Source organism: Mya arenaria, chromosome 7, assembly GCF_026914265.1.
Source record: "Mya arenaria isolate MELC-2E11 chromosome 7, ASM2691426v1".
In the NCBI taxonomy this organism is placed as follows: domain Eukaryota; kingdom Metazoa; phylum Mollusca; class Bivalvia; order Myida; family Myidae; genus Mya; species Mya arenaria.
In genome coordinates, this window is record NC_069128.1 from 31,318,587 (window position 1) to 31,332,033 (window position 13,447).

General features: G+C 35.1%; 1 protein-coding gene across 1 annotated transcript in view; it reads left to right on the forward strand.

The window, feature by feature from the left end:
• The first annotated feature begins 11,132 nt into the window (after positions 1 to 11,132).
• The window catches only part of LOC128240175 (electrogenic sodium bicarbonate cotransporter 1-like), a 47,883-nt gene continuing 45,568 nt past the window's right edge, over positions 11,133 to 13,447 (forward strand). The window contains exon 1 of the mRNA XM_052956692.1: positions 11,133 to 11,289. The gene's annotated coding sequence lies outside the window, so the exon portion shown is untranslated. The remainder of the gene's footprint in view (positions 11,290 to 13,447) is intronic.

The following is a 13,447-nucleotide window of genomic DNA, read 5'->3' on the forward strand; positions in this document are numbered from 1 at the left end:
ACGGAGAGAGCCAGGGAGAGAGAGAGAGCCAGACGGAGAGAGCCAGAGAGGGGGGAGGGGGAGCGTGCGAGAGAGAAAAAGTGAGATAACATACGCATCAATTAATTAATCATTGAATCCAATACATATGATCATGGAATCTGAACAACAATGAAATGTTAATAGTAACTGTTGATAAAAATATATCAAAGTCGGTGTTGTTCGATGAAAAAAAAACATTTAAGAGATACCTATTTAATTTTCACAGTTATACCAGTATTAATTGAACAAACGTACAAATGGGAAAACTAGCGGCCGTGGGCATAATGTTCTTATGGTGAATATAAGTATTGTCTGATATCTCTTTAAGTTAAACAGACAGTATCTTAAGTAGTTATTGAGAACTGATTTCATAGATTGCAATGGCACAGCAGAGCGCGTAGAAACAGGAAAATTGTTCCAGGAGTGTCGGCTTTAAAAAGGGAATGAGCGTTTCTTATATTGTGTTTTAAGTCTACATTTGTCAGTGTCCGTTTCAGGAAGCTGATCGTGATTCGTAAGTTGTCCGGTTAGCGCATTGGTTAGCGCACTCGCTTCCCATCTAGACGACCCGGGTTCGATTCAAGGCCTGGGCGTATATGGGTTTGGTTGGTGGTCACCAAGCCGGACAAATTGGATTTCTCCGGGTACTCCGGTTTCCTAAACAACACAAGATCACACTCTCGCGTTACATCGTGCCAACGAGAGTGACTTAAGCTATCATAAATTTCTTCATAATCGTTGTAATATATATTTATTATACTTAATTTAAACTTAAAAAGGCAAGTCGCATAAGGTCCTCGAAGGACGACTTTCTTCGCACAATACATTGCGCAATCAATTCCATAACACTACGAAGAGGCTGTGTTAGAAAGGGACAGTTTTTAAAGTAAGTGAACTGCTCCTAACCCTGAAATATGTCAACGTACACCCGCGTGTGGGTGAAAAATCACATGAGTTGTCATGGGTTACTGCTATACGTATTAGTTCGGCAAACAAGAAGCAGTTGTAGATAAAAGGTCAGATTTAGGCTAACAAAATTACTCTTATCGTTCAATATAGCAATTGCACTCAATATGCGTTCTGTCTCTCAATTTAATATGCTTTGAACCTGTCATTTTAGGACCACTAGTATATCTAAAACGCCCTATACGGTGTTTAAACTGAAGATTTAACATATGTAAGTGGTCAACATTGTATTTTGTCTAATGATACGGCAGCATTTTTCAAGTTTTCCAATACATTTAATTAAGTATATCAGCAGTCAGTTGTTATTTATTTTAATAAGGTGAAGCGGTATATACAAAACAGTGACTGGCCCTATTCGTGTTTAGTTTACACACTATAATGAAGACCAATAAAAAAAATCAATATTGTTAGTATGGACTTTAACAAAATAAATGGTTATCATCAATGGTCGCTTCTAACCGTTTATTGTTATTATAAAGTATATACTGAAACTCTTTAACCATTACAAAGCGGATATATTACAAAACAAATGCTTTCCTTTTTTCATTATATCATTAGTTATTTTATACTATAAATAAATAGTATATAACATCATATTGCCATAACAGTGCTTAATTACTTCAGCGCGTTTGGCCAATTCAATGATAGGTGCGGAAAATGGCTATCAATGAAAGAAGGTTTGAAACTCTATTAGTTACATACCGCAGTAATGTTGAAATTGATCTTGCTTTTTAAATGTTCAAAACTCTTGAAACACGATCGGCCGATTGTTTAGAACTGTTTTTAAAGTTAACAACATTGTTAACCGAATCGTTGTTAAGTTTGAAATATTTACTCCTTCTGAAAATTAATGGATACTCTACTGTAGTGATCTGCAGTATTTCTAGAAAGATTCGAGATAACCGTTGAACGTTTAAGTAAATGAGCATATCATTTAAAAGTTCACGTTTAAAAGTTAACAGCGTAATGCATCCCTAAAATATGACAAATAACAGAACTTTAATGAATTATTTTTCCGGAACGTGACACTAAAACTAAGACCTTAATACCATTTAGTATTTATGTGTACAACTGCGTGCATTTATACAAATAGTCTTACCACGGAAAGAGATATAGAGGATATTTGTTGAATTCAGTGTAAGATCGTATTTTATTTCACGAGTGGTCACAGAAAAAATATTTTCACGAGTGGCGAAACATGATAGGTTTCGTTGATGTCACGTTCCCGTGTGTTTGCGAAGCTTATGCGAAGGGAAGTAACTACGGCATAATCGCTATGTCGAAGTCACCTCCTCTTTGCGCGAGCAGTCCGTTCACCAAAAAAAAGTCCCACACTTTATGGAAATGGTTGTTGGAATTGAAATTAGTTTTAGATAAAACCCTACTTCCATCAACGAAACCTATCATGTTTAACATTTATTGAGGCACAAAACAAGTATTTAAACAAAAGCATTTCGGAAAAAAATGTATCGCGTAGAAATACAATGAAACTTGAGCATGTGACATTTTTGTACATTCAAAAACAATTTTAACAGATTTAAATTAACAAAGATGGACTTATACAAGTGAGTATTCGTAAAAGCAACAGAAGTCTGTGTTTAGTGGTTTTCGTAGTGTATATCTAGTCACTGTCGCTCTCAGACTCTGGATCTTACGGTATTTTTTCGGGGTGAATTCATGCTCAGTGCAACCGAAGGATGTTTTGTTGTTGAGACAGCGAATTAGTTTCATATCTATTAAAGTTGAATGTCACGTTCCCGTGTGTTTACGAAGACCCCAGAAGAAATGTCGAGGATGTGTCCGAAGATGCTTTTGAGAGGGATGCAGCGCAGACTTCGAAAGTTTTTAAAAAGAAAAATGAATTGTTGAACTGATCAATGTAAACTAGAAATTGGTCAAATTCAAAATGCTTGGGCATACATGTACGCGGTAAGAGTTTGTATGAAGAAATGATCTATTACTAGCACATGTGGCCAAGTAAATATTCAACCGATACCTACCAAGCGGGTTAATTTAACAGTATGTTCCATGAAATAGTTCATACATAAATTGGTAAGCTTGTTCTTTTTTAATTGTTATAATCAATCGCAAAATGTTTGTTTTATTAAAACTATTGCATAATTTGATTTTGACAATTCAATACGATTCGGTCAATGTGAATATATTACTGCACTACAGACGACAACAAACATGTACTTGTGACATACATGTATTTTTTCAAAGTCAAGGGAAGCAAATCTTATAAACGATTGAAAAAAATAGTCCCGAGTTGTCTGTACAGAGTGAAATGAGCAAGGGTTATCATTTCACTGGAGCCAGAGTGAAATGATCAAGTTATCAATCACCAATATTTTTCACTCTTTCACCGGAATGCATGAAATAAATAAAAATCTGCCATTTAAACCTCCATTTTATGGCAATCAAAACCAACCAAAAGTCATATGCGCCCGGATTTTAATGCGCTTTTATGATCAGCGAGCTAGCCATTGCTAACGTGGCATTCGAAACCATCTTAAATTCATATGCACCCGAGATTAAGCGCACTTTGATGAGCATCGGGCTTACCATTGTACTAATTTAAAATAGACAATCGAAACCAACCAAAAAGCTTGTGTGCGCGCGTTGTTAAACAAGGAAGGCAACCTATGCTACAGACATAGAATAAATAGGAGGTGTTATCTACCTTGCTTGCGTTTGAATTCATTTTAGGGATCAGATGGACTATTTTCATCGACATTATCGTTCTATTCTTCTTATTTTGTTGTGCAGTATCAAGAAAGTATGGTATACTGTTTATCATATTGCATGTATTTAACTAAACGTGGTAAGATTCGATGAATATTCATCGTCGAATAACCCCGATACACTACTGCACTATGTTTTGTTGTGTATGTATCAAGTCTAGCGGAAGAAAGTTCCGTAGTTGCAGACGATGATGAATTTCGGCCGACCATTTGCATTAAATTTTGATAAATGCCTATTATCTCTACTTAACCTTCTAGCGTTCAAAGTTATGTTTTGTCTGATGAACCAGCCTCTGTTTAAATCTACCGATGCACCTCATTAAAATCAAGAACGGCTGACTACTGATTTGCCTAAGTAAATGTTTGACATATATAGACGATTCTATTTAATAGTACAGTACGAATTATCTCCCCTGTCAAATACTCTTCAATTTACTTGTCCGCCATTACGGAAGTGAAAAACCAATAAACTGTCAAAATATCTCGAATCGATAAAATATCGGACAATTATGCCATATAAACGAGGTGGTGGAAGGCAGTGTGTTGTGGTTAATTGTAGAATTACTTCCATACCATTGTACAACATATCAACTCGAACACTAAAAAAAGGTAATGTTAAACTATGATGTTATCGCTCAGTTTAGTTGTGTTTAAATGACATTATGCGATTTTCACATCATGTATACGACCTGAATAAAAAAAAGGAAAACGGCTAGATAGCATAGTGTGTTGCAGGACAAAACGTCCCCAGGTCGAAACGTCTTATGATCAGAACGTCCCCAATTTGGTCAAAACGTCCCCTTAACAAGAGACGTTTAGACCGGAGGACGTTTGGACTGTAAAACGCCTATACTACTTTAATATGAACGGGGTTTGTTCTGAAAAGCGCTAAAATATGTATTATATGCTTTCCGGTTTTTTTAAATTAGTGTAATATCAGTGGAATAGCATTGATATATCTTTCTCTCAAGCAGTAAAAATATCCATTTGATATGTTTCATTGTTTCGTAAGTTTAGCCCGTCTTGACTTCCAAATCAAAAGTCAGCGCGCAAAGGGCCGGGACAAACTCTCAAGGAAGTCATTTCCGAAATGACGTTACGTTCGCTTACTAGTGTGTGCACTTTTCTGAAAGAAATAAAAACTACAATTAAATGCCACTTTGAATCCTTCTTGAGCAATATAATTAAATTAGAAAACACGAGCAGCACTAATAGCTATATTTCACGAGTGGCTTATTAACTAGAGTAATATTTACTGTATGCTTACTCGGTGAAATATATTGCGATCGTACACTGAAACAAACAAATACTACCTAGTGTGCTTTTCTCTGTTGTCTGACTTCGGTAATTAGACTTAACTAAGCTAAATGTAACTTCCTTTGAATATAAATCTCAATGAAGATGTGACCAAAGAAACCCCGAAGAAAGTCCTCAATTTTCGAGATTTACCACGGGCGTTTGAAGGGAATGAACCTGAGTTAGTCTCATATTATCTGTAAAATGTTTAGGCCTAAAAAAATACATTTGGTTCGGGTTACCCGACCCTACCTTCTTTTGTTTGCTATTCAATAGGTAGTTTAAAACCTTGAATGCTTTATTCAGAATATTACTTTAACACCATTCTCCAATGATGTAAATGACATTCTTATAAAAAGCCCAATAAAAAAAGCCTACCTACCCTACCTATTTTGAAAAGGATGTAACCCTAACCAAACCTTCTTTTTTAGGCCTTAGTGACATTACCCCTAAAAGTATTGATCTTTTTCTTCAGATTTATCAAGAGGTCACTCATACAAACGATGTTGTATAAAGTTACTAAAAAGGCCTTTCGATATGTTTTAACATTGTTAAACTGCAATAATTCATAGTTATTTTATGCTAGATCGTTGGTAAGTCACTCCCTTCAAACGACTGTGGATTATCAGCAGCCTAACCATAAATGATTATAAATTTACGTATATTTTTGTCTAAGTGTGTTAAAAAATATATTGCCACCCTGCGAAAAAGATCAAGTCAATATATATACTGTCGAACCCCGTTGGCTCCAACTCCTAGCCTCGGAAAATTGGAGCCTAGGTGGAATTCTTATATCAGTATGATGAAATGGGTCCGAAACAACCAGTTCGAGCCAACCAGGAATTCGAGTCAAACGAGTTCGTTCGAGCAAACGAGATTCGACTGTATTTAACGATTTATATATAGCACGTGCATGCGCCAATGCAATGGACTGGGTAGTCTGGTGGTAAAGTGTCTGCCTCTCACCCAAGAGGCATTGAGTTCAAGGCGCACTGGCGGAACACTATTTTTGCCTTCTCCGAAAGGACAACAGTGCTGGTTTCTACCCAGGTAAGGATTGAAACGTGATTTATATACGTTTATTGCTTTTGCTAACAATCATGCTTAAATAAATTAGTTTACATTTAACTACACTTAAAGGAAACTACAGCTTAAAACCTTTATTTGTACAAGGATGAGAAACCGTAGACGAAAACGCCAGACATCATAACACATATCAAATGTGTATACCGCTACAGGGGCGCATTCAAGGGTTGACGTCAGAGACACAGCCATCCTTAGAAACGGAAAAAAGCTCTAAGATTGTGATTTGTTTTGATATACGATCTAGCTTCAAAGACATGTCAGTCTACAATGGTTAGTTCTGGTGTAATTTATGCATGTTTTATACCATATTGACACAAGTTTATTAGGACAATTAAGGGAGTGCGCGTGCAAGACCCCCCTCCCCCCTCTGGATCCGACAGCGCACTGTAAGTTTCAAATATTATCAATAGAGTAAAATCGAGCCCGCTTCACCGTTCTTTCACAGCTTTGTGAATAGTTTGTCACATTTACGAAAAAAGAATGAGGTGATGTTTTGTCAATGCTGTGCAAAAACCTGACCATAACTGAAAACGTTCAAAATATTTCAAGCATATATGTATATAGATTTAAAGAGCCAATACGCACACTTACAGCAAAACCAACAACTCTTGGTTTATAGATACTTGTTCGAGTTTTGAGTTTTCTTTCTGCTAGACACATATTCATGTGAATAGATGTAGTTCTATATATTATATTATCACGTTTCGCTCTCACCCGATATGGTTTCCTTTGCCCCGTATATTCCATATCGGGTCACCTACTAACCCCGTAACTTATAATATTATACAATTATTAAAATATTAACTGCGAAATATGCTATCATATCGACCAAACAAACATTATTCACCGAAGTGATATCCGATATCAATAATGATTGCAATATAAATTGCATTTTTCATAGCTTATAAGTAACTTACTATTTTATTACATGATACCGCATGATATATTATGACGTCATATTATAAATTGTTTCCGGTCTATAAATAGACAGGTCAATATAGCGGTTTAGAAGTGATTTTTCCAGCGTTATTATGACGTCATATGGTAAACTTTTTCCGGTCGTTTTATATACAGGTCAGTATTGCGCTTTATGCTATCTTTGATCATTGCTTTTCGTCCAATCATGGACGATTGATTTATATATCATGTTACAATACATAGTATTGTATAAAGAAATTAATAAACTAATAAACCAGGCTTTCGGGGTTTAGAGCTATAAACTAGTTTTCGCAACTATGAAATGACATAATGGATTAATCAAATTGTAAGCATATGTTTAGAGACATGATAAACACATTTTTTTAGTTATGCCTTTTTCGACTTCAAAACAACAGACGAGCATTTACGTTCGCTCCGCGGCACTCTTGAATGTCCTCCAATGATTTGGCATGTCATGCATTATAGTAGTGAACATTTGCTCCAGTTTAACGATTTATTACAGGACGGCCTGAAGTAAGATGACTTAATTTAGACAGACATAAGTTATAAAATATATCCTCCTCGTCTAGATTTGGTAAGTGTAACCTCTTCCTTATCTGTGGCCTCGTCGAGTGATAGCATTACATTATTGGGGTAATAAATTTGCCAGAAATGGGTAATGAATGAGTTCAAACTCGTGTAAGTATTAAGGCCCATGTTATATTTAGAAGGACAAAATATGTATATAAATATTTGAAATAAGTACATTGAATTATGTTGTAACATGTTGGAGGTTGTTGTTTGTTTGCTTGTTTTGTCGTCTAAACATTAACTACCATATACGGTAACAAGTACGCGCTGCACTAACATTTATATCCGCCACATCGTTTGTTTATTTGAGTTTATCAAGGTCTGCCGCGCCCATTGGCTGCATTATGGCTTGACCCCGCCGTGACGCCATCACGACTTGAATTGTGTTTCAAATGCCATAAGTGACTTGAGATAGAATTGACATCAATTCGCAGTCAAATCCAGACATTTGAAGAGTTGAAAAAACAGAGTGAGATACAAGAGATCCGGGTGTGATAGCCCTTTGCGAAGAGCCCTCTTGATTCTTTAACGTGCTCAGTGTATAGCACTGGTACACGGGATCCAACTTTCCTGGTTTGAACCAGTACTGAGCACACCGCAACATCTACATTGCCCAATCATTATTTATGACGCACTTGTATTACTGCACTCTGATTGGACAAGCGCGGCGTCCATTGACCAATGACACTCCATTCTCAATTATCTGAAATTCCTTTTGACAGACGGTCGAAATTGACGATGACGGATTTCTCTCCTTAATTTTACCCAAATAACATAACCTTGTATCTCATATTAAAAAAGAGTAATATGAAGTATACAGATTGATTCTTAATTTCTGTGTGTTTTTGCTTATTTATTTACGCGATTCATCGATTCGAAAAAAAATCACGGCCGAGCGTTTAAAAAGTACTAAAAATAAGAAGTAATCCACAGCAAAGAAGCCACATGATACGCATTTATGGCAAAAAAATACATTTTAAACGTCTTGTCCTGTTTGTATCGAGTTTACCGCAAAACAAATAATTACCTATTATTTCATTTCGAGTAAACCGAAAAAAAATGCAAAGTAAATTAACTTACAAAGTGACTCGCCAATAATTTGTGTACGTTTCTCTTTACAAATCAATGTTCTCTTAGGGTGGTTTTGTTGGTAATTAACTAGTTTGGGTGTTATGTTGGTTTCACGAACTGTGTATTTGTTGTGACAATTTCAATAACAATGAAAACCAGTTTAATCGTTTGTTATTGAAACTATCGAAACCCTTTCCGCAAGTGTTTTTGGTCGGCTCTATTCATCCGAAAACTAGGTCACTTTGAAAAAACAACATGGCGGACAGTGATCCGACACGTGTGTTGAAACACCATTTAGTTAAAGGAGGCAATCGACCATCTGCGGTAACAATGTCTTGAAGAAATTTAGAAATAGTGGCTACATGCAGAACCTCCATCATGTTGTTAAAAGGTTGTACACAAAACCATGCATTTCTTACTTCAAGCAAAACTTTCGAAGCAGGTTCCTAAATCAGCGAAATCCTTGAACCCAATCCTGACACTAGTTTGGTATCAACGAAACGCTCTCATTTTGGTATGATTTCTTTGAGTATTTCTACTATTTGTGTCGTTTCCTTGTATAATTATGTTGATTAAAACTAACTCCTAATTGACAATTATAGTTTTTATAGGCATAATTGCTATAGATATTATATTTATGAACTTACATTCGGGTCTGAAACATAGTATCTGCCTATTCAAAGGAGTGTGGTTGTTGCGATAAAAAAGCCAGCATTAAAATAAGTATCAATGTTGTTTCTGCAGGCGCGAAGGACCTGGGACCGCAAGGGTCACAGCCGCGGCCCCAGTAGTCTGGCTAGTAACGGCAATGAGGCCGCGAGTATTTGATACCGATTTCCTTAATATGTTGTTGTTGTTGTTGTTGTTGTTGTTGTTGTTAAGGAATCACGAGAAAACGGCACTGCTGAATAAGTCCAGCTTGATAATGGTGGGCGGAAACACAGCTTTATAAACAAGTGGTCGCTTTATCCTGCTGTAGCTCAGGGTCATCGGGACGCGCTCTACTTAAATTTCCGGGCTATATAACGTCCCAGACGGTGACGTAACGTTCTTTTTATCACGCGCCGTAAGAGCACGCGCGTCTGCAGCATTGCCGTCTGATGGGGCTGTCTGTTAATGACTGAATAAATATACAGATTTTGGACGTATTCTCTCAGTTTTGCTTTCGATTGGATAACCTTATTTGGTATGTCAGATATTTCCATACATCATAGAAAGTATTGTTTGTTTCGTCTGAATTTTGCTTTGGTCGTCATGTTTTTATTCGTATACAAGAGAAAATTGTGCATAATTGTTACGGACTTCCGTAAATTCATTTACGCATCTATTTTCTTTCATAGATTTAAAGTGATTAGTTTTAAAAGGTAAAACTAAACACCAAACCAAGTGTTTGAACTGAATATGTCATTTAATAATCAAATGACTGATCAAAAGGTATACAACGGATGTTGGGTTAAATTATGCAAGCTGAGAACCACATAAACTCAAAATCGTGTATGTGCCTTCAATATGCGTCTCATAACTCGAGCAATACATTTATATTTGAATATAAGGCCAAGCAAAAAATAAGTTGTTTTCACTAACTTCTCAAAACAAATAGGGTAGTATAGGTAGACATGACTATTTTGAATCTTTTTTGTGTTTTGAAAACCGGGGTTCTGTACCAAAACCTACATGTATTAGGGTATATCGCAATTGTATAAATTTGTAATATATAATGGTCAAATTTCAACAGGTTCACTTAAAAAATGCAAATGCTGTTGTTGTTTTTAGGAAATTACGAATAAAAAACCATACTACGGTAAAAAAGTGCAGGGTCGGGAGTGTAAGCGGAAACAAACAATATCAATATTTTTTCGCCTTAGAACAAGTATAGTTAGCTAATCGTATGTTTTAAAGAGGTAAAAAATAATGATAATAGCCGTTACGAAGATTACCATGAAATTTAAAAGTTTATAAACTCCATGAACAAAATAACAAAAAGCAACGATGGATTTTCAAAGGCGAGAAAACAATCAATCTAAATATTCAATACTTTTGATTTTACTACAAAAGAAAACTCAGATTAGAAAATATTTATAACAGGCTTAACAGCACTCGTACAAACACAATTTATAGGTGTTGTTTAGTCATAATTTAAACAAGCATTCTCTCTGTTACAAAGTGTGGCTAATTACAAGTTTATGGCCGACAGAACATAAGGCTTACATGAATAAATATAATTATACTCTGTACCACAACCATTTAATGATAGTGAATTCATATTTTGTGACAAACCCATCTCCTGTCATGTTATGAATTTAGAAAAGTCAGCAAGAGGAAATGGTTATCACCTTACCATTATATTAACATAATATTAACCGACCGATGTATTTCATTTCATTTGTCAAATTCGCTTCGTTGCTCGAAAATTTAACCAGCATACGTATACTACCAAATGTGGTGTAGCCGCCATGTTTTAATTCAGTCACGTGACTTCTTGGACTGATCACGTGTTGTGTAAGCTATCATGTGACCTGTATATAAGCAGCCTTATTCGCAAAAAGCGCTTGCTGCTAGGATGAAATTCTGAAAGGTGTTGGAAAAAAGGATATAGGTATGTGTTATAATTTTGCAAATTTTAAAATGAAAATTATGGATAGATTTGTTATAACGATTGAAGAGTGTTAAAAATTAATACGTTATCTTTGTCAATGTTATTGCTCACAATTGTCGAAATGATTTTATCAGTAGTTTTTGGAATACGGATTTCGTTTAGTTGCAATACTTTATTTATCACTTTATTTTCTCCGGCTTAAAATACTTTAAGGGTAAAAGAATCGAACGAACGAACGAAAGTTTATTCAATAAAAGCGGTTATATTTTGTGAGATTTCTGTTTCAAATAATCGTTATAGTTTCAACGGTGAGAAGAGAAGAATAAATATACTTATTGGGGAAAATAACTTAACAAAAAAGAGTTATACGCTTGTATCACACTTAATAGAATTAATCATCGCCAACAGCAGCAACATCAGAAGTAACACTTTTGTTTTCATCATCATCGTCCCGAAATATATCGATAGCATCGTCAACTCGATGGTTACTTAATGTGAAAACAAATAATAAGCTGCAGTTGCTGCTGCTGCTGCTACTTTTGGTGGTGATAATAATAATGATGATGATGATGATGATGATGATGATGATGATGATGATGATGATGATGATGATGATGATGATGATGATGATGATGATGATGATGATGATGATTTCATTTCTTACTTTAATCATTATCATTAATACATTTAGCATTTCATCAACTCTGTAAGAAACAGCGGTTTAACAAAGCTACTTGGTTAAATGATCTCCCAATGTTAGTTTCCTCTGTCAATATTGTTTTAAGAAGTGGTTAAATTTCAGTGAACTCCATAAACGTCTCTTAAATGAACTAAGTGTTGACATGCCATATACGCTGTATTTTACTTAAACAAGTTCACTTATGTTTATATTTAAATCTTTACCGTATATTTACAGTCATCAAGTAGATAACAGAGATCTGTTTCACTTTATATATTTTCTATGTGTTTTTCTTTAATCAACGAACACATGAATTAACGCTTTCTATATTTATAGTTTTAATGGTCGTAAAATACTTTTGAACGTATTTCATGATAACAGTAGCTTATTGAATAGAGTACCGAACTTCGGCCGAGTTTCTGTAGCTCGTCTTTATTGAACTTATATGGTGCATGTTGCAGTGTAGGAACTCTTTTGTGCGTAGTGAAAAAAATAGTTCCATACGGGTATTTGTATTCTTTGCCCTTCAACTTATCTGGGTTGGGAGAAAAGTTAGTGTTCTGATAGCTTCATTAACAGAACAGAACAGAACAGATCACTTATTATTAACTTGAACATATAAAGTTCATCGTTATATCATCGTTCACAATAACGTTAAAATGTCGATGCCTGGTGATTGTATTCATTTTGAATACTTATATTTATAATTAACGACAAGCAATGCATTATACATGCATTATACATTATACACAGAGTTATAACGTCATGTATATTTTCTCTTTAATTCAACGGAAATGAGACGTGAAAACCCCTACTTTGCAACCTTTCAATGTCATTGTTATAAAGCCAATCTTATGGATATCAAAATAGTATGAGGTCACCAGTTATCTGAAATGTGGGTCAATCAAAGGGTATTTTATATGTCCGTATTGACGGGTTTAAAGATAACCCGAGACAATAATTTCACTAGTAAAATGCAATGGTAAACAAATAGTTAGATGACCTGAAGTAAAACTTAATGATTAAGATTGGGCTAAGTGAGCGTAGCAGATTTTTGTTTCAAACAATCAGAATCTGAAAACTTCATTCGAGTCAAATGCAACCTCCCGGATCTAAACGCAAACAAATAACTCTATTATATTTAGTATAGGGTCATTGTTCTGAGGTACTATTGTTTTGACGGTATTATTTATTATGACGTCATTTTGACAAATGTTTAACTTCTGTATTCGGACAAATATCATATTCATCATGTTTGTGCTTGAGTGAAATTTGAGGCAGGGTCTTCACGTGTCATACAAGGCTATAAATATCAATCCATTAAATGAAATTAATTACAACCTCTGACTTTTCTGTTAAACAATGATTAAAGACCCTTTATATTAATTAATTGACAATAAATAAAAGTATGATTTATTTGCAATTTGTAATGAAACAGTGTTATTCGGAAGTCAATCATAATCAACAACATTTTGAAAA